Consider the following 21139-nt stretch of genomic DNA (forward strand, 5'->3'; position numbering starts at 1 on the left):
GAATGACTTGTGTATCGAGTCTCACATCCCCGCTCGCCTCCTGGGTAATGCCACTGAACTTGCACTCCAAGTATTCTGTCTTGGTCCTGCACAACTTGAAACTCTTAGACTCTAGAGTATGTCTCCAGACCTCCAGCCTTTGGTTAACGCCACCTCGCGTCTCATCAATCAGGACTATGTCATCCGCAAAAGGATTTGAAGTTTATGAGTTTAGATTATGCACTTTTTAAATTATTGAGATCTAAATTAATAATTTATATATATTTAATAAATATTTAAGATCAATACAAGATTTGGACTAATTAAGTTATTGGGACAGTAGTGTTTGGGTCAACTTATGCCCCGATGGACAAAGTATTTCGTATTCATGTAGGGTTCGGGAAAGGGTCGCACCCCTAGGAGTGTAATGTAAGGATTAGTGGCTTCTTCCACGATTCAAATCCATGACTTATGGGTCATACAAAGATAATTTTATTGTTACTCCAAGACCGAAATACTTAATAATGTATAAATGATTAGTAACCTTAGGCTTAGAGCACTGTCAAAAGTAATTGTAAGAAAGATACTTTTGTTTGTGTGAAGAGCACTCATCAGAGGGTTTCTGACACTCTCGTGAATGCTTGGACAAATTTAGAGGTACATATTCCCTACATAAAGACATCCTTTCTTGACTTAGCACCAGATTTCGTATTCTCAAGTTGTACTTCTCGTTATACTTAGCTTTAGGTAAGGATATATATAGCAACGGCTACAAACAGATTTATTTTGAGTTATACCATTTTAATCAATGGCGAAGGCAAGAATTTGTACAAGCAACTTCATAAAAAAATGTCACGCTTGGAATTTGAATCATACGACTTAAAGTAATTTTGAAGTCCCTTTCTCATTTCACTTGACTTTTTCCTTATTTCATGGAGATTCAATAATTTATATATAATAAAAAAAAACCGTCTTTGTGTTATTGCGCAGTATAATTTTTTACTAAGGAGATTGAATTCCTTTCCTCCACTTAGCCCTACGCCTCTACCCTGCTCCTTATATTTGTATTATTTCGCTTTTAAGATAATCTTAAGCATAAGAGTATTTCTCCAAACTATTTTATCTCCCGTAAAACATGTATTTTAATAAACACTCCGCTAATTGAAACTGTAAGCATAAATTTGGAGAAAAAAATAATAAATAACATCTTATTTTTCACATACATAAAATATTTCAAAATAAATTCCAACGACTAATATTAAGACCAAACGAATTATATTTATACACAGTTGATACCTAGTAGTACTATTTATCATGAAGAAGTACTGTATGCAGTGATGATGAAAATTTATTGGTTCATACCAAGATCAAACTCTGTAATTCTATGACCAACTACTCTTCATTTTTGTAACTGTCATCCTGAGTCTATTTTTAGTGCTTTTTTTTTTAACCCCTAGTAATTTAATGCTGCAAATCCAAAAGCTTATAATGTTAGTACTATTTTGGAGTTATTCATTGGCTTTGGTTTACCACATATGCATAATCTTGGAAGAATCAACTGATTATCTTCTTGTAACATCCTTTTCTTATCTTGTAATAATAACTGACCAAACTTCTTCTTGTACTCTAGGCTGGTAAAAGAATACTGTGGTTACAGAAGGCTTTTATCATGTATCAAAACGTAAAAAGCTAATGCAATTTTTTGCCTTCTCATTCGATGTTTGTATTCGTATTTGGAGTTCTAACTAATCCAGATTCACATAGCTTAAGACTAATGAACGGAATAACACTCCTTTTCAAGATACTTTCTATTTTCAACCTATAGGTCAAAGTTCGAGATGTGGAAGCAACCACTAATGTTTTCATATATTAGGGTATGCCATCTATATCACAACCCTTAAAGTGCAATCCTTCCTCGAACCCTGCGTCACTGTGAGATGTTTCGTGCACTGAATTGCCTTGTGTGCTCTGTTTACCCTTAAATATGGATAACAATTGAATTTGCACGCGATTTTAAGGATACATGATTTAATTCAATACGGGTGATTAATGACGTTAGATAAGCAAATAAAAGATAGAGTAAATGATAACGCCAAACTATGCCTTATACAAAGACACACACGGACATAGCAAATATAATCTGAGTAATTCTGCCCAGAGTCGAACCGCAGAGAATTAACCTATCAATTACTTTTGACGGATTTACTAAATTCATAGAATCAATTTCCCCAAACTTGTAATTCACAATTGATGATATTTTTAACAACTAAAGTCTGAAAATAATTAACAGATGAAAATTAACTATGCTTGATGTGTAAACAGTTGGAATAAGGTCTAAGGTAATGGTTTCCCCCGTTGGTGATTTCCTTGGTTGTACGTTTCTTATAGCGATGCCTTAGTTGTCTCTATCAATCAAGAACTCTCCGGCTATCATAAATCTCTCTCAAGCAATTATGATAATTTACTAGACGCACTCTCTCAAGCTACGCTAGCTAGATTCACATTACCGTTCTTTTAGATTGCACCCGAGGTATCGTTATCTCTAATCCAATCTCTAAACCCTCGGTTATGACTCTCGTCTATACTCCGGGAGTGTTGAACAACTACCTAAATATGCACTCTCTCTCAAGAAGATACATAATAAATAGGAACGGATAATTGAGGGCCCTTTCAACTAACCACAATCAAAACGTAGATGAACAAATAGAGATTAACAACCAATTCAAATTATATTAATATAACAACCAAGTCATCCCCAACGGGTTTCACCAAAAACTTAGATTAAAGTATTTAGCTACTCATGACAACGTAAGAATAAACTACGAAAATATTCATAATGGAAAATTTCCAGAAAAATAGAAGAGAATAAGAACTATGATGTTTTGGGTGATCTCTCACACTTGTTCTTCTTGCAAAAGTAATCTCAAAATAAGCCCTCCTTTCTTGGGCGAGTTTCCTACATCTTATAAGGGTTTTACAAAAACTTTTCCCAATTGACACTTTGGTCCCTTAAATTTCTGGACTGTGAATATGCCGCCGCGGCGTCGACCGCGACACTGACCGCGGAGAACACTGACTCCAACCGCGGCGCGGACCGCGGTGAGTATGCTGGGCCTTTTTGTCTCCGTGTTCCTTCTCTTTTTGCTCTTTTGTGTTTGGGTACTTCTTGAGTGAGTGTTTTCTTCACGTTATTGTCTCTAAACACTTCATGTTGCTTCCTCACATCTTATATTCCCTGCGAAACCAAATAGCATTAATTGAAGCATTTTATTGGCAACTTACATTATAAAACAACAACAAAGCATGGGCAATTATGGTGTAAATAACAACTATATAGCCTATTATCAACACCCCACACTTAAATTATTGCTAGTCCTCGAGCAATTCACCACACTCCATAAAAATTCATTCCATATGCTTTTCCCTCAACGACTCACGCCATGAACATTTCACAAGAGTTACACCTAGTAGTGAACAACTTTTACCTCAAGAATCAAGTTTTTCGTACCCTGTAACATTTGTACTTACTCAAACCACTCTACACAATAGATGCACCTTTCCTTTGTGGATCACATGCCCTCACATCACACAAGAGAGTAGTTCCATATATATAATGATAGTGATAACAATTAGGAACTCAAATAGACAGAATTCGCTCACTCTCCAAAAGAACATTCACATGCCACAAAGATGCACCATAGGCTTGCCCCTAGTGTAGTACTCGACTAATCGAGCCCCACTCAGTCTAAGATAAATAGGACTTTATTTGGTTGTAATGTAGGCTAAGGGACGGGTAGGATACATTTGGATATAGTGACTAACCTCCCTAAGCACTTTTAATACAATTACGTTGAATTTAAAAATCATCATTTTGTAAGCCAACACTCCACCATATTTATTTAAACATCCCCATATATTAGGTGCAATTTGTACAAGCTACCACTTATTAATCACTACAAAATATATGAACTTTTTTTTTCGTGGTGCTTTTCTTTTTACGCTTCACATTCTGCACCTTTTCTCTATTTTCGTGGTTCCACTTCAAAAACCAAACCACCACCCCACACTTTTGTTTTTACATAATCTCAATACCAATCTAGTGCTTAGTGAGAGGGAGGAAAATTGGTTCAAACAGCAGGCTATTCAAACAAGTGGTTAAGCTTCACATTGTGGTTGCCCAAGAAACAGGCTTATAGGCTCAACAGGGTTAACTAAGATGTAATGCATTCAGGTGGGTTCACTTTATATGTCTGGCTCAACAAAGAAATGCTTATATCACTTCTAAAACTGAATAAAGCTACTATTTCGCTTTGCAAACACACATGGCAAGTTCTAGGCATCAAATGTACAACATGGAATACAATGATACTCACACCCACATGGCACATGACTCACTCCGGATTAGTTTATCAAAACATTCTCTTTTGAGTGTTTCAAGTTAGGTACAAACATACAATTTTTAAGGCACTTAAACAAGATTCAACCCTTGAAGCTAAGCGCTACACTCTAGCGTCTATCGTGTTCGGGTGTAAGAACGCTAAGGGTTTTTCTTCTTCAATTTTAAGCTCGTCACCCATTAATCCTAACCTAAAACAAAAAAAATCTACCTATACCTGGTTCAAGCTAAACCCTTGGAAAAGAACCGTGGCCCAAAGAAAAACTAAGGGGGAGTTACTACACTACCTAAGAAATAAAAAAAAATCTTTTTGGTGTTTTCTGTAGACTAGTTTCCCTCAAGAAAATTGTCTAAAGTATCTGTCATTAGGAATAGTCTTTATATTTCAAAAAAAAATTCTCGACTTAGTCCCTCAAGAACCCCACCGAAAGAGATCCATCGTCGGGACAAGTCGTTTCTATTTTCACTTCCTAAAAAAGCTATTACTCTATTTCTAAAGTCACTAACACAAAACAAAACCAAGAACAACAAATAGATAATATTCACAAGTATAACATACAACGAAGTCCCCCACCCCACACTTAAAATTAAGACATGTCCCCATGGCTTGACAATATAAAAAGCAGTGAGGTAAAGAAACTTCCCTGAAGGGTCACTCTTGATCTGAAACTGTGTCTGGGTTCACGTTGCAGGCGCAACCCAGTGCTCTCAACCAACCCATGAATTTCTTTTCCGACTTCACCTGTCCGTCAGCCACAACATCCATGCGGGACCCCAAGTCGGTAATGGAGGTCCGCAGTCCAGTCATTTCCCGCTCCAAAGCATCCATCCGAGTGCTCCGGCGTGGCTGTGACGATCCTGCCTCATCCCCTCTAGGAGGGGCTGTGATCTCAGTAGCTTCAGCAATATCAGAATCATCCTCAGACTCTCATCAGACGAGTCATCATTGCGTTGTATTGACTCTCGTCCCTCTTGCCCAATTTTTCTCGCCCGGAAAGGGGTTTTTATAGGTAATTTCCCATCAACTCGGGAGTTCTCACGAACATTAGCAAGGCAGCATATACGGGTGACAAGCGAAGGGAAGTAGTGGCCTTTGCTTAGTTCGGGCGATCGGATGAACATTTCTTTAGAGAGGACTCGGGCGACATCAAACCCTTGGTGAGTCATGAAGCAGTAGATCATAGCGGCTTGTGGCCCATTTACATCGGTGGTATTGCTGGATGGTAGCAACCGAGTGGTGATGACAGTGAGCCAACATTTGGCCTCCCAAGTAAGAGACTTGGAATGCAGAGTCGTCGGTTGTGCTACCCATTTGGGATGTCTGCCAGGTATACAGATGACCTCCAGAATTCTATCCCAGTCAACCATCGGGCGACTAGCCATGATGTAATGATCATCACTCGTGAATGCGGGGAGGCGATACACCCTGCGGATGACCTCTATAGCAGTATTAACCGGGGTGTTGCGCACAGTCACAACCTTGTCCTCGTGTTCTGGCAGGTTTGCATAGAACTCCCTTACTAGCTGAATATTGGCTTCCTCGGGAGCCTCAAAGAAGATGTCCAGCTGACACCTCCGTAGCTCATCAAACATATTGGGGCATTCCTTCACCAAAGCCTTTCTGTCGATATGGACCTCATGGAGTAACTTCTTGGCAAGTTTCTGATTGTACCGTGCCTCTGCTTCTGTAGAGACGAACCGAGTTCTATCAAACCGTGGTGCACTGGTTTGGCCCCTAGCTCGTGAGGAGCCTACTAGGCCACTAGCAGAGGACCCGGTGTTTCTTCTCTTATGGGCTGAACTCATAATACTTGTCAAAATAGAGAAACACGTATTAGGATGAGCCTAAAATGTGTGACTATGGGTGGTTACTCAGACTTCACCACAACCATGTCACAACATCTCCTTATATCACTATTGAGGCAATTTCTCAAACATATTGTGGGCAAGGCATTTTCTTCATGTTCATGGCCCCAAGGGAATCAAGAAAACTTCCCCAATTCAACTATCTACTACACCCATACATTCCACACTTTTTGTTAACCATCACCCACCAACAACACCATTCCAAACATTCAAAACACAGCCCCTTCACCAAACATATGCTAAAACGAAATTACACTAAAAAGAAGAAGAACTAAACAAAACAAAATCCTATCACTAACACTACATTAGAACAACATTAACTAGCATAATGCAACAAAAACAAAGAAAAAATAGAAAGAAAAGAGAAGGGGGTCGGAATCATACCTTAGAGGAAAAAGATGGGAGTGATTGTGAAGGAGGAAGAAGAAGAAGAGAGTATGGAGGGGAGGGTTATGGTTTAGAGAGAGAGAGAGAGAGGGAAGTGAGGATTTTAGGGGGAGGGGATTATGTTTGATTTAGGGAAAGAGGGGTGGGGGTGTGATTTTATTTTCAATTTGAAGGTAAGAAGAAGAAAAAAATATTGAAGAAAAACGAAAAGAAAAAAAAATATATACCGTCTGGTACCCGACCGCGATCGTGTCCGCGGTCTGCGCCGCGGTCGCAGAGGAACTGCAATGCTTCAGTGATTTTCGCGGTCAGCACCGCGGTCGACGTCGCGGCAGCGACGACTTTACGTCGCCAGGTAGTGTCTCCCGCGGTCATGGCCGCGGTCGCGGCTGGCAACTTTTTGTTTTTGTTTTTTTTTTTCTAAACACAAAGTTACATACTACACTTACAACACATTCGTGTCTTGCCTTCCACACAGCGCCTGATTTAACGTCGCGACACGACGCAAGTGGTTGAGCCTTCACTCCTCATTCGCGTACTGAGGTTCTTTCAAATTGATCACCACTGTATTCCCTTTTTCTTCAGCTCTTCCAAGGTAATGTTTCAACCTTTGCCCATTTACTGAGAACTTGTTTGTCCCATCTTCTGACTCAATTTCAACAACTCCACTTGTGAACATTTGCACCACTCTAAATGGTCCTGACCATCGGGACTTTAACTTACCCGGAAACAATCTCAACCTTGAATTATACAATAATACCTTGTCACCGGGTTTGAAATTTCTGTCCGCAATGTGCTTATCATGCATCTTCTTCATTCTTTCCTTGTAGAGCCTTATGCTTGCAAAGGCTTGATATCTAAATTCTTCCAGCTGATGCAACTCTGTCAGTCGATTTTGTCCAGCTGCTTCGGGATCCATGTTCAATTGTTTCAGTGCCCACCAACCTCGATGTTCTAGCTCCACAGGCAGGTGACAGGGTTTCCCAAATACCAACTTGTACGGTGAGAACGCAGTCCTATAGGCCCAGAGTGCGTCATCAAGCTTATTTTCCCAATCAGTTCGTATGGCATTCACCGTCTTGGTTAGTACACTTTTTATCTCCTTGTTGGACACTTCAACCTGCCCACTGGTTTGCGGATGGTAAGGGGTAGACACCTTGTGGCGTACATCATACTTTACAAGCAATTTCTCGAAGGCTCTATTACATAAGTGAGTGCCTCCATCATTGATGATCGCTCTTGGTATCCCAAATCGGGTGAATATTTTCTTTTTCACAAAACCTATCACCACTCTTGCATCATTAGTGGGCAACGCTGCAGCTTTCACCCATTTAGACACGTAATCCACAGCAACAAGTATGTATTATTGCCAAATGAGTTGACGAAGGGGCCCATGAAGTCAATCCCCCAAACATAAAATACATCTACCTCTTGAATCGGGTTCATGGGCATCTCATGGCGACGAGAAATGTTCCCGGTTTGCTGACATTCGTCGCAGCCCTTCACCCATAGGTGTGCATCTCTAAACACTGTTGGCCAAAAGAACCCGGCCTCTAGCACTTTTGCAGCTGTCCTGGCTCCTCCAAAATGTCCTCCATATGCTGATGCGTGACAAGCCTGCAAAACAGAAGATTGCTCTATCTCGGGGACACACCCCCGGATTATATTATCAACACAGATTCTAAAAAAATAAGGATCGTCCCAATATACATGCGGCAATCACGATAAAACCTTTTCTTTTGGATAGATGAAAGATCATAGGGAACAATACCGCAGGCCAGGTAGTTTGCAAAATCTGCAAACCATGGCGCATCCTCAAGACTGGCTGCGAGCAGCTGCTCGTCTGGAAAGATTTCCAGGATCTCTTCGACCTCGACTGATTTTTCAGCTCCTTCAAGTTGCGATAGATGATCAGCGACTTGATTTTCTGTGCCCTTACGGTCACGAATTTCGAGGTATAATTCTTGCAACAGTAGCACCCAACGAATTAGGCGCGACTTAGACTCCTTTTTCTCAATTAGGTACTTGAGTGCCGCATGGCCAGTGTATACAATTACCTTGGAACCAATCAGATATGATTGGAACTTGTCAAACGCAAATACCACCGCCAACATCTCCTTTTCCGTCACTGTGTAATTGAGTTGTGCACCGCTTAGCGTTCTGCTTGTATAGTAAATCGGGTGCATCATCTTATCTTTTCGCTGCCCCAAGACTGCTCCTATAGCATAGTCGCTGGCATCACACATGAGCTCAAATGGTTGCTCCCAGTTGGGTGCAACAATGATGGGTGCAGTGATCAATCTCTTCTTCAGTTCCTCAAATGCCAACCTGCAATTATTAAAAAACACAAAGGGCTGATCCTTTTCAAGGAGTTTGCATAATGGGTTAGCAATTTTGGAAAAATCTTTTATGAAACACTGGTAGAACCCAGCGTGTCCAAGAAAACTTCTCACCCCCTTGACTGAAGTGGGCGTTGGTAACTTCTCAATCACGTCAACCTTAGCATGGTCGACCTCAATTTCTTTACTGGACACTCGATGCCCCAGGACTATACCTTCTTATACCATAAAATGGCACTTCTCCCAGTTTAGCACTAAGTTTGTCTCCACACATCTTTTAAGCACTCTCCTTAAGTTGTGAAGACAGTCTTTGAATGAATCTCCCACCAAGGAGAAATCATCCATAAAGCCCTCCATAATATCCTCCACCATGTATGTGAAGATGGCTAACATGCACCGTTGAAAAGTCGCAGGTGCATTGCAAAGTCCAAAAGGCATTCTCCGAAAGGCAAAGATGCCATATGGACAGGTGGATGACGTTTTCTCTCTATCTTCGGGGGCTATTGATATCTGATTGTACCCCGAATATCCATCCAAGAAACAGAAGTGTGATTGCCCAACCAGCCTGTCCAACATTTGGTCAATGAAAGGCAAGGGGAAATAGTCCTTCCGGGTGGCTGTGTTCAATTTCCTGTAATCCATGTAGATACGCCACCCTGTGACTGTACGAGTTGAAATCAACTCATTGTTCTCATTTTTTGCAACAGTCATTCCCCCCTTTTCGGCACACATTGGACAGGGCTAACCCAATTACTATCAGAGATAGGGAAGATGATTCCCGCATCTAACCATTTGATTACTTCTTTCTTTACAACCTCTTTCATGTTTGGGTTCAGTCTTCGCTGGTGCTCCCTGGAAGGTCTGTGGCCCTCTTCCAGGAGAATCTTATGCATACAGAAGGCTGGGCTGATACCCTTTATGTCTGCCATGGTCCAACCAATGGCAGTCTTGTTTTCCTACAGTACCTGTACGAGCCATTCTACCTGCACATCTAACAAACCGGATGATATGATAATAGGCAAGGTCGAATCAGGGCCTAAGAACACATACCTGAGGTGATCTGGGAGTGGCTTCAGTTCCAACTTGGATGGTTCCTCTATTGATGGCTTTGCTGGAGGAGTGACCCTTTTTTCTAGCTCAAGGGACTCGAACTGAGGTTCCCTTGACCAAAATCGTCGGCCTTCCAGTGCCATGACCAATTCAGCTAACCCTTCACCATCCATTTCTTCTAAATTCGTCAGACATGCCTCCAATGGATCTTTTACAGTTAGGGTCATATCATCTTCTTGCAGGATTACATCCACTGCTTCCACTACAGAGCAATTAACATATTCACTGAGTCTCCTCATAGATTGCTTAACATTGAATATGACTTCTTCATCGTTCAATCTCATTTTTAATTCCCCAGTTTCACAGTCGATCAGTGCTCTCCCGGTGGCTAAAAATGGTCTCCCTAAAATAAGGGGTATCTCCTCATCCACATGACAATCCAAGATAACAAAGTCTACAGGGAACACGAATTTCCCCACTTGTACCAACACATCATCAAGAATACCAGTGGGCCTCTTCACTGTGCGGTCAGCAAGCTGTAGCAGCATCGAAGTTGGCCTAACTCTACCAATGTCCAGTTTGATGTACACAGCCAGCGACATCAAATTTATGTTGGCTCCCAAATCACACAACGCCTTTGCAAAGGCATAACTTCCAACTGTGCATGGAATAGTGAAGCTACCTGGGTCCGACATCTTTTGAGCCATCAGTTTTTCCACCATTGCGCTGCAGGTCTGTGTCAAAGTTACAGTGGATAGATCCTAAAAATCAAACTTCCGTGACATTAGATCTTTCATCATCTTAGCATAACCGGGCATCTCCCTCAAGGCATCCATCAAAGGAATATTCAACTGAATTTGACGTAGCATCTCCATGAACTTCTTATATTGGTTTGCCTTTTTTTGTTTGACCAGTCTCTGAGGGAAGGGTGAAGGTATCACCCTTTGTGCATTGCTTGTTGGCTTCTTTCTGTTAGAATTTTCTGGCACAAGAGGTGTCACTTGTTCTGCAACTTGCTCATTCATCTTTTCTTTGCCTTTTTCCTCCTGACTCTGCTCAACCACCACTTCAGTAAGTTCTGTTGGTTTCTCTACCTCTAATTGAACTGGAGTGGTTGGTGTAGTGTCCTTGTTGGCTTGTGCAATTTCCTGCTCTCTATCTAAATCTCTCCCATTCCAGAGACTTACTACCATCAGCTGATTCGGGTTTTGGTCCTTGGGGTTTCTGTTTGTGTCTGCAGGCAAAGATCCCTGAGGATGGTTGTTTAAAGCCATGGACAGCTGACCCAGTTGCGTTTCAATATTCTTTATGGTTGAATCATGCACTGCCAATTTTTCATGCACTTTATTATTTGTCTCAATGAGTAGCTGAAGCATACCCCTGATTTCCACCATGTTGTTATCTTGTTGCTGAGGGGGTGGTTGGTATGTCAATTGTTGCTAATTTTGCTGTGGATAGCCCTGTGGTTTCTGATATGGTACTGGCACCAATTGGTTTTGAGGGTGTATACCCCCCAGGCTGCTGCATATTAGGCCTGTACTGCTGATTTTGCTACGGTCTCCACTGTTGTGCTCCTTGCCTCTGACCCCCATAGTTGTTGACATAATTCATATCTTCCCTTTCCCCTTGATTTTCACCTTCTCTGCTCCATGAACACACATAAGACTGATTAATACAAGGTGTACACAGTCCCCCATTGGTTGTATCAACAATGTGCACCTGTTTTGTACCTATCTCATCAATCTTCTTTGTCAATATGCTCATCTGGGTCATAAGTGTGGCCATGTTCTCTGCATGCAAATTATTTGGGTCAAGAGGAACTGAATGCACTATGGGTTCCAGTGTTGTACCTCCAGTCATCCACCCCGAATTTTGTGACATCTTATCGAGAAGGATTTTGCACTCAGTGAATGTTTTACTTAAAAATGCACCTCCAGCTGATGCATCCACATTTGCTTTTAAATTGTCAGCTAACCCCATGTAGAATCTCTGGTCGAGCATCTGGTCTGGAATGCCATGGTGAGGACACTTCACTAACATCCCTTTAAATCTTTCCCAAGTTTCTTGTAAGGACTCAGAGGGCTGCTGCCTATACTGCAATATGTCATCAATATGTTTTGCAGTCTTGTTACGCGGATAGAACTTGTTCAGGAACTGCTTGACTAATTCCTCCCAGGTGGTAATAGAGTTGATAGGGAGCAAATTTAGCCAAGTCTGAGCTTCCCCGTTTATCGAGAATGAAAACAGTAGCAGCTTGATAGCTTCAGGAGTTGCATTTGGCTGCCTTTGGGTCATACAAATTGGCAAAAAATTCTTCAAGTGTTGTTGCGGGTCTTCTGTGACCCAAAGAACAGTCCTTTATTCTGCAGTAGATGCAACATGTTGTCGGTGATCTGGAATGTCTCCGCTTGAATTGCGGGCACAACTATGGCAGTGGCCAGATTATCAGTTGTGGGTTGTGCCCAATCATAAAGTGCAGCTTCAGGCACAAGAGGTGCCACCCTTCTGACATTTAAGTCAGCTGGCTCATTCCTGATGTTTCTGTTGACGTTATCTACGTCACCCATGTCAAATTTGAGTTGGTGTGATTGTTGAGATTGTTGAAGTCTTTTGTTGGCACGATTCAATGCCTTGAATGTTTTCTCGAGGTTTGAGAGTCCTTCTAGAAGTTCTCTAGTCCTCGAAGAACTTCTAGGCATACACCTGCTTTCCACAAGAGTTCAAACGTTAGAATTTCAATGAAAAGATTGGGTATAGAGAAAACTGACTACACTTAGAATTTTTGTACTTCTCTCAATTGTAATTGATAACACCGTTAATTCCTCGGCAACGGCGCCAAAATTTGATAATGTCAAACTATGCCTTATACAAAGATACACACAGACGTAGCAAATATAATCTGAGTAATTGTGCCCATAGTCGAACCACAGAGAATTAACCTATCAATTACTTTTGACGAATTTACTAAACTTACAGAATCAATTTCCCCAAACTTGTAATTCACAATTGATGATATTTCTAACAACTAAAGTCTGAAAATAATCAACAGCTAAAAATTAACTATGCTTGATGTGTAAACAGTTGGAATAAGGTCTAAGGTAATGGTTTCCCCCGTTGGTGATTTCCTTGGTTGTACGTTTCTTATAGCGATGCCTTAGTTGTCTCTATCAATCAAGAACTCTCCGGCTATCATAAATCTCTCTCAAGCAATTATGATAATTTACTAGACGCACTCTCTCAAGCTACGCTAGCTAGATTCACATTACCGCTCTTTTAGATTGCACCCGAGGTATCGTTATCTCTAATCCAATCTCTAAACCCTCGGTTATGACTCTTGTCTATACTCCGGGAGTGATGTTGTTCAAACAACTACCTAAATATGCACTCTCTCTCAAAAAGATACATAATAAATAGGAACGGATAATTGAGGGCCCTTTCAACTAACCATAATCAAAACGTAGATGAACAAATAGAGATTAACAACCAATTCAAACTATATTAATATAACAACCAAGTCATCCCCAACGGGTTTCACCAAAACCATAGATTAAAGTATTTAGCTACTCATGACAACGTAAGAATAAACTACGAAAATATTCATAATGGAAAATTGCCAGAAAAATAGAAGAGAATAAGAACTATGATGTTTTGGGTGATCTCTCACACTTGTTCTTCTTGCAAAAGTAATCTCAAAATAAGCCCCCCTTTCTTGGGCGAGTTTCCTACATCTTATAAGGGTTTTACAAAAGCTTTTCCCAATTGACACTTTGGTCCCTTAAATTTCTGGACTGTGAATATGCCGCCGCGGCGTCAACCGCGACACTGACCGCAGAGAACACTGACTCCATCCGCGGCGCGGACCGCGGTGAGTATGCTGGGCCTTTTTGTCTCCGCGTTCCTTCTCTTTTTGCTCTTTTGTGTTTGGGTACTTCTTGAGTGGGTGTTTTCTTCACGTTATTGCCTCTAAACACTTCATGTTGCTTCCTCACATCTTATATTCCCTGCGAAACCAAATAGCATTAATTAAAGCATTTTATTGGCAACTTACATTATAAAACAACAATAAAGCATGGGCAATTATGGTGTAAATAACAACTATATAGCCTATAATCAGTAAATATCCAAACCAATAGTAGGACTGAGTCCGGGCTCTATTAAAAGCTTAATAAGAAACTTGTCTTCGGTTCCGGGCTTGGCACTTTTGAAGAACTTATGAACCAAAACAAGAACTTTCAATAACCTTTAGAAACAGAGAAAAATAGATGTATATTGCCTTGGTATGCGTGTTATAATGTGTGTGATGAATAATCAGCTTCCCTTTATATAATAGGTGAGTTTTACCCTAAGTACATTTCTAAAAAGGTAAAAATCTTTCTTCTCGCTAATTATTGATCTACCGCTGATAGGGGCAGAGATTCACGTCGTGATATCCGGTTGGGCACGGATAGCACGACTCTTTGTTAATCGTGTGTGGTCGTTTGGCAATGCCTTTCGTGGTCTCGTTATTCGAATCAGGTCCGGAGGCATGATCTCGATGGCTCCGAGGGTAGGTGTTTTGTTCAACTATACGTAGCTATGTCCTCTCTTCGTTTGCCCCACCAGAAAATCGGGGTACTCATTACCTCCTGTCTTACCCGTATACATATAGTCCCCTCATTTCTAAGAAGGTAGATTTGATGAAACAATGAGAAACAATAGATGTTTCTCGGTTCCTCCTTTCGTATGTTATAATAGAAAACGATGAAGAAGCCGGCACGTCCCGTCAGTCGTGTCACTCTGACTTCTAGCACGTGTTAACCATCGGTTGATTACCTTTTAAAGTGAAGCGTCTCAAACTTTTTTATATATAAGGTTTTACCCCTTGTTCTTTTTCACTTTTCGACCAAGCTTCTGCCCTCAAAGTTTCAAGCTATCATTAGCCTTCTTCAGACTTTCATTTCTTCTCCCTTATTCTTCAAGATTTCATATTGATTTCTAGCTTTTCACCCAGATTTTCTCTGAATCATTATACTCAACTCTTTATCTTTCAAAATCTTCTCTTGAGTTTTCAAATTTCTCCAAATAACAATGGTTAAAATATCTAAATCTTCCTTAACACGTTTCTGCTTCAAATTCTCAACCGACCGTTGTGTAATGAGGAGGTTTCTCCTGAAGTAGTTGCCCTCAAAATGGCTTCTCCCGAGGTGGATGCTAAAAAACCCACCCCCGAGCTCCCTTGAAAATGTTTATTCTCGGGTGTTTCTCAATTACAAACAACTTTAAGGTCTAGAAGCCCTCATGCAAATAGGACCGGGGTGAAGGAGCATCAAGGTACATTTGCTCTGTGACCGAAGAAGTCCTTCTTGTGGTCGAGAAATACTGCAACTACTGGTAAGGCAAGGATGTATTAGTCCCCGCGCCCGAGGACGCCATTACTACCCATGTGAAGGGGTACCTAAGTATTTACACTTACCCCTTCACACTGGGCCCCGTGGACCCGGTTATCCTGAATTTTTGTAAGAGGTACAAGGTGTGCCTCGGGCAAATCCATCCGTCTTTTTGGAGGATCGTGATCCTCCTTCGTTACTTCGTGAACAAGATCGAATCTCATTAGTTAACCATCGATCATCTACTCCATTCATACAGTCCCCGAATCTTCCGATGAGGACTAATAAAGCTTATACGTCGGGCCATCAAGGCCCTATTTTTGAGCATTGATGAAGACCAAGACCGAGGCTGGTAGGGACTCTTCAAACAGTGAAGAGAAAAGACTTGATTCCCCTCGAGTTCATGCCATTCCCTGAGAAGAGGAATGCATCTCGTGAGTACAGTCTTTCTTTAAGCGTCAATTTTTTATTTATTTCCTTTCTTCTCATTTGCATTGTGGTAATGCAGCCGTTGCTTGGGTTCCAAATGCTATCCCTCGGTTCAAGGAGTGGATCGAGAGTATTTGTACATGGATGGCATATTCCGAGAGCGCATGGCGCAAGCTCTCAAAGGGCTGATGGGAGGCCCGTTCCCATGGTATGGCCTTTCCCCGAATAGGTAATATCAGGCTTTCTAATTTACATTCTACTGACTCTTCTTCCCTCTCTTTTCTTTTTGTAGGTTTGCCAAAAACAACTGAACTTAGGCCTTTAGAAGGGCACGAGGACGTGTCCTTGTCCATTGATCCCTCTGTTTCGGGATAGCTCGGAGTTGCAGCGGGGGAAAAGAAGAAGAAGAAGAAGAAAAGGAAGGCATCAGGCTCCCCGAGCTCCGAGGTGAAGAAGCCAAAGAAAAGGTTGGATCGTAAGCCAAAGAAAAGCTCTGGCTTCTGAGCACCTGACTTGGACTCGCTTCTTTGGCTCAGGGATGAGTTTGAAGAAGACGTTGTTTTTGTGTCCCACGGATCTACCCCTCTCGAGGAGCAGGCAGCAGCCGAGGTGGAAATTTGTGAGGCCGATCTCCCTCAGATTTGGGATATTGATGTGTAGACGAGTGCTGAGACCCCCAAGATGCCAGTTCCGCTCCAAAGGAAGCACCCTGTATAATAGAGATTTCAAGGATGCCCTCATACATCAAGTCCATGCTCGATGAGGCCTAAGAAGGAAGGGAGATGTCCAATGAAGGGGTCCATGGCGTGGACGATCCCCTTCATTCCTTTTTTGACGGTTGGACTCATCCGCTTCAGAAGATTTTTTCGGGCTAGGTGACCTGGAAGTTTCGAAGAAGGACACATCCTCGGAGGCTAGCAGGCCGAGTTCAAGCTCGAAATTGATCAATCGATTCTACTCCGAGTGAGGACCCTCGATCACAAGAGATCGATTATCCTTACTGTCACGGAGGATTCCCGAGTTCTGTCTTCTCCCATGGGAGTAGCAAGCTACCTCCAATGCCTGGTGACCGAGGAGAACCAGGTAAAAATAAATGAGGTAAACATGTCGTGCCTTTTCAATGAGGCGCAATAGGTGCTGAGCCAGGTAAGATATCATTGCGTCCCTTTGAACTTTACTTAGGTTTTGATATTTCTCACGTGTTTCACCTTTTTACAAGTCTCGGTACTTTATCGTGAGAGCTTCTTTCAGTACTGGGTCAAGGTCAATCATCTCAAACTCGAGGTCATTGAGCTAGCCCAAAAAACGTATACGTACAAGCTCCTAAGCGAGCAACAAGAAGGGGTCATTAGGGACCTTTAGGCCGATCTGGATAGGGCTCAGAAGGAAGCATCAGTCCTAAGGGATACCCTCGAAGAGATTCATGCTCGAGGCTTTGACTTGTCTACTGAGGCCAAGGAGGCAAAAAGAGTTAAGTTTAAGGCCAAGAAACTAGCCGACTCTGAAGGTGAAGAGGGCTCCGAGGGTTCTGAAGACTCCAAAGGCCCCAATGGTTCTGGTGACAAATCGCGCTCCGGTGAAGATCAGACATGAATGCCTTAGGATTTTGAGTTTTTTTGTACATATTTTTGTTCAATTTGTGGCCATTTTTGTTTGGCCTATGTAAAGATATTCCAGAATATATAAAATTTCTCCCTTTGGCAATTTCAACTATTTTAACATCTATTCACGATTTCTATTCTTGCAATTATTTCTAATACCTTAGCATAGAATCTAATATTGTAATAAGTCATTTGTTTTTCGAACGTCCAAATAGAACCTGACCTTGGTACAATCTTTGATGTTCTCGAAGCTTTGAAAGCTCTAAGTGACCAAAAGTTTTCCAAAAATGCTTAAGTGTTCTTGGATGATGCTTTTGTCGAGGGTAACCTTTTGTAGGTTTTGAATTTTTATTGAATTCCATATGTTTTATTACGGGCTTCAGACGTCTCTGAGCTATTTTTTACCATGGCCGCAACCTTTTGGGTTTAGGCACTACCTGATAGGTTTTGTGCCTCTAGGATAAGGTATATGATCGAAGGTGAGTAAAAGCTTGTATTATGGCTACGGTGGCCTATGCGGGCATGATTCATTTGACCGTTTGGCCCTTACAATAATTCCTAACCACTGAACCTAACCTTTTCAAGTACAAAGTTCCCTTATTTCTTTGCTAAGAAGTCTAATCCGTGGGTGATGGCCCCCAATATTCGATGTCGATCTTTGATAGGGCTCGGATACTGTTGATGTGACCATTGAATCCGATTAAAAACCAGTCTTTGAATCTAAGTTAGCATGATCCACTGTTGCCTCATTAAAAACCTTGTCGAAAAACCCACTTGGGACAAAACCGATTCAAGGAAAAAAGAGTGCAACACGTGCTTTTAGACCTAATAGTCATACTTTCCCTTGGCCATTTCCTGCAAGCGTTAGTCTGATTCATAATAATACAAAAATGTAAGTGAAAACGTACCTTAGCAATAGTATCGCCTTAAGTACGTCACGTTCTAGTTGTTTGGTAGTTGTGCACCGTTTCCTGATTCAAGTTTGTACGAGCCCTTGTCGGTAATTTTGATGATTTGATATGGTTCTTCCCAATTCGGCCCCATCTTTCCCTCATTCGGGTTCCGGGTATGCAACGTTACTTTCCTTAGCAACAAGCCCCCGATTTTGAAGTGTCGTAGGTTGTCTCTTCGGTTGTGATATCTTTCTATCCGCTGCTTTTGGACGACCAACCGGACTAGGGCAGCTTATGGTTGTCCAACGGGACAGGACGGGACGGGACAAAATTAACGGGACGACATTTAAGCGGGACAGTAGCAGGACGGGATGAAACGGGACGGTACAAACGGGACGAAACGATCGGCCCATCCCATCCCACTGTTGATGGGACGAGATGGGACGGAACGGAACGGGACTGGTTTGTGGGCCTTAGTGTAGTTTTTTTTAATTTAAAAAAACGTCTAGTTTTTTGAAAATGACTAAGTTTTTAAAGTATGCAACGACTAGTTTTTTTACTTATTTAATAAACTTAAATGTTAAAATGGAAATTAAAAAACTAAGTAAAGAATTATAAAATATTAAAACAAAAGACTTGTAATGAAATATTCTAGTAATTATAAATTTATAATAGAGTTATAATTTATTTAATATAATTTCAAAGTATTAACTATTAAGTAACTAAGACAATTCATAAATAAAATTCAACGCTTAGAGCCTTTTATTTTATTAATAGAACTTTCAAATCTCAAATACAAATATAATTCTTTTGAAGAGCATCTAATCTACGCAGCCACCTTCTAGGAAGGGTTCTGTTTGAACTAGGTTGCTTAGTAGCCAATTATAAATTATCATACTAATATTTGTAAGCTCTTATATAGCTTCTTTGTAACTTATCAATAATATCTCTCGGACATTGTGCTGGAATTGGCAATGTTGATTGATGTTACATGAGCTCCATGTTGTCATCGCTCCTAGTGCTAAGTATCTCATTGTATTCTTCTTCTTCCCTAATGGTTAATTTTTCAAAACCATGATTTTTTCTTTCTGAATTAATCCAATCTCTGAATAATACGGAAATCTCTAGACCATCCTCCGCTAATGCATGTCTATGATCTCCAATTTGAAATCTTGCCGCGCTAAAATCACTCTTTTATGCTGCTGATGATGCTTGAACAGCTAGGATATCTCGGGCCATTATTGAAATTATTGGAAAAGCCTTGCAACGCTCCCTCCACCATGCCAAAAGTTGTTCGTTGCCTTCTTCGTCTTTAATACTTTCCAATTCTTGATTAAGATAAGAATCAAGTTCATCATCAATAGAGGAATCAAAACCTATTATATCATCCATATCTTTCCATAAAACTTCTGCTCTAGACTTAGAAGTAGAAGGAGCAGTTTCACAACCTGTTGTTTCCATAGATTTATATTTATCAAACATTGATCTAGCATAAGAATATATGCTAGCGTGGCAGTCTTCGAGAGATAGTTGTTCATTTTTTTGAATTGCTAAATTCTCATAAATTTTACGAACAAGTCTCTTTGCACCTCTTAGTTTTAAAGATGGGTTAAGTAGAGTAGAAATTAAATAAATTTCGGGAATAGGGAAAAAATACTTTTTAAATTTTGAAATCATTTCACTAATAGTCGGTGCATAAGTTGAATTTGTTTTATACTTACCAAATACAACAGAAATTCCACAAATATACCATAATATTTGTGTAACAGTAGGATAATATACACCAAAAAATTGTTTTATAGCATAATAAAATTTTTCTAAAAATTTAGTAAGCTCTTTGATCTCATCCCAATCATAATCAACAATTTGATCAGCGGGGATACCATTATACATATTAAATACCTTTTGGATAGGCACCCGATAATCATAAGCAACTTTAAGCATTTCATAAGTAGAATTCCACTTAGTACAAATATCTTTTGAAACTTTTCTAAATGGAAGGTTACCACTAGCACATTGTTGAGCAAATTTACGAATTCTACTCGCTTTATTAGCACGGAAAATATAGGTGCAAGCATGTTGTATTTTACTACAAGCATTAGAAAATAAATTAAGACCATCTTTTACAACCAAGTTAAAAATATGTCATGCACATCTAATATGAAAAATTGCTAGATTAATTGGACAAAGTTTAGTTTTTAAGTTATTTGATGTGGTTGTGTTAGCAGAAGCATTATCTAAGGTGATAATTAAAACTTTATCAATGAGTTCATAAAATCAAGTATTTGTAGAACAGTAGTTGAAATATATGCTCCAGTGTGTTTTGAATCAACAAATTTATAACCAATAATACATTTTTGCATATTCCAGTGATGATCAACCCAATGACATGTAACAGTTAAATAATCACAACCATTAGAACTACGACCTATATCAGATGTGATAGACACTGTACAATCTAAGTGAAAAAATACATAATGAATATACTAAAGATAGTTGGTTTGAAATTTAAAAACATCATTTCTAACCATGGTCTTAGATAAACCTTGAAAAGCAGGGTTATAAATTTATTGTATATAATATACAAAGCAGGGTGAGAAGAAAAAGTAAAAGGTAAGCCAATGACAGCCATAATTTTTGCTAAGTTCTCACGATCTCTATCTTTGTTATAGGAGCGTAAAACAGTACCAGAAGAAGGGTCAAGTTGTTGTACAAAATTAGAACCAGATCTACAAACGTCCCAGTACCGTTGGTAGGATCTATAATTTTTTCGGCTTCTATGTTAGCTTGTATCCATAAAGATTTGTGATCCTTTTGTAAGTTTTTAGTTAAA

Source organism: Nicotiana sylvestris, chromosome 6 (assembly GCF_000393655.2).
Source record: "Nicotiana sylvestris chromosome 6, ASM39365v2, whole genome shotgun sequence".
In the NCBI taxonomy this organism is placed as follows: domain Eukaryota; kingdom Viridiplantae; phylum Streptophyta; class Magnoliopsida; order Solanales; family Solanaceae; genus Nicotiana; species Nicotiana sylvestris.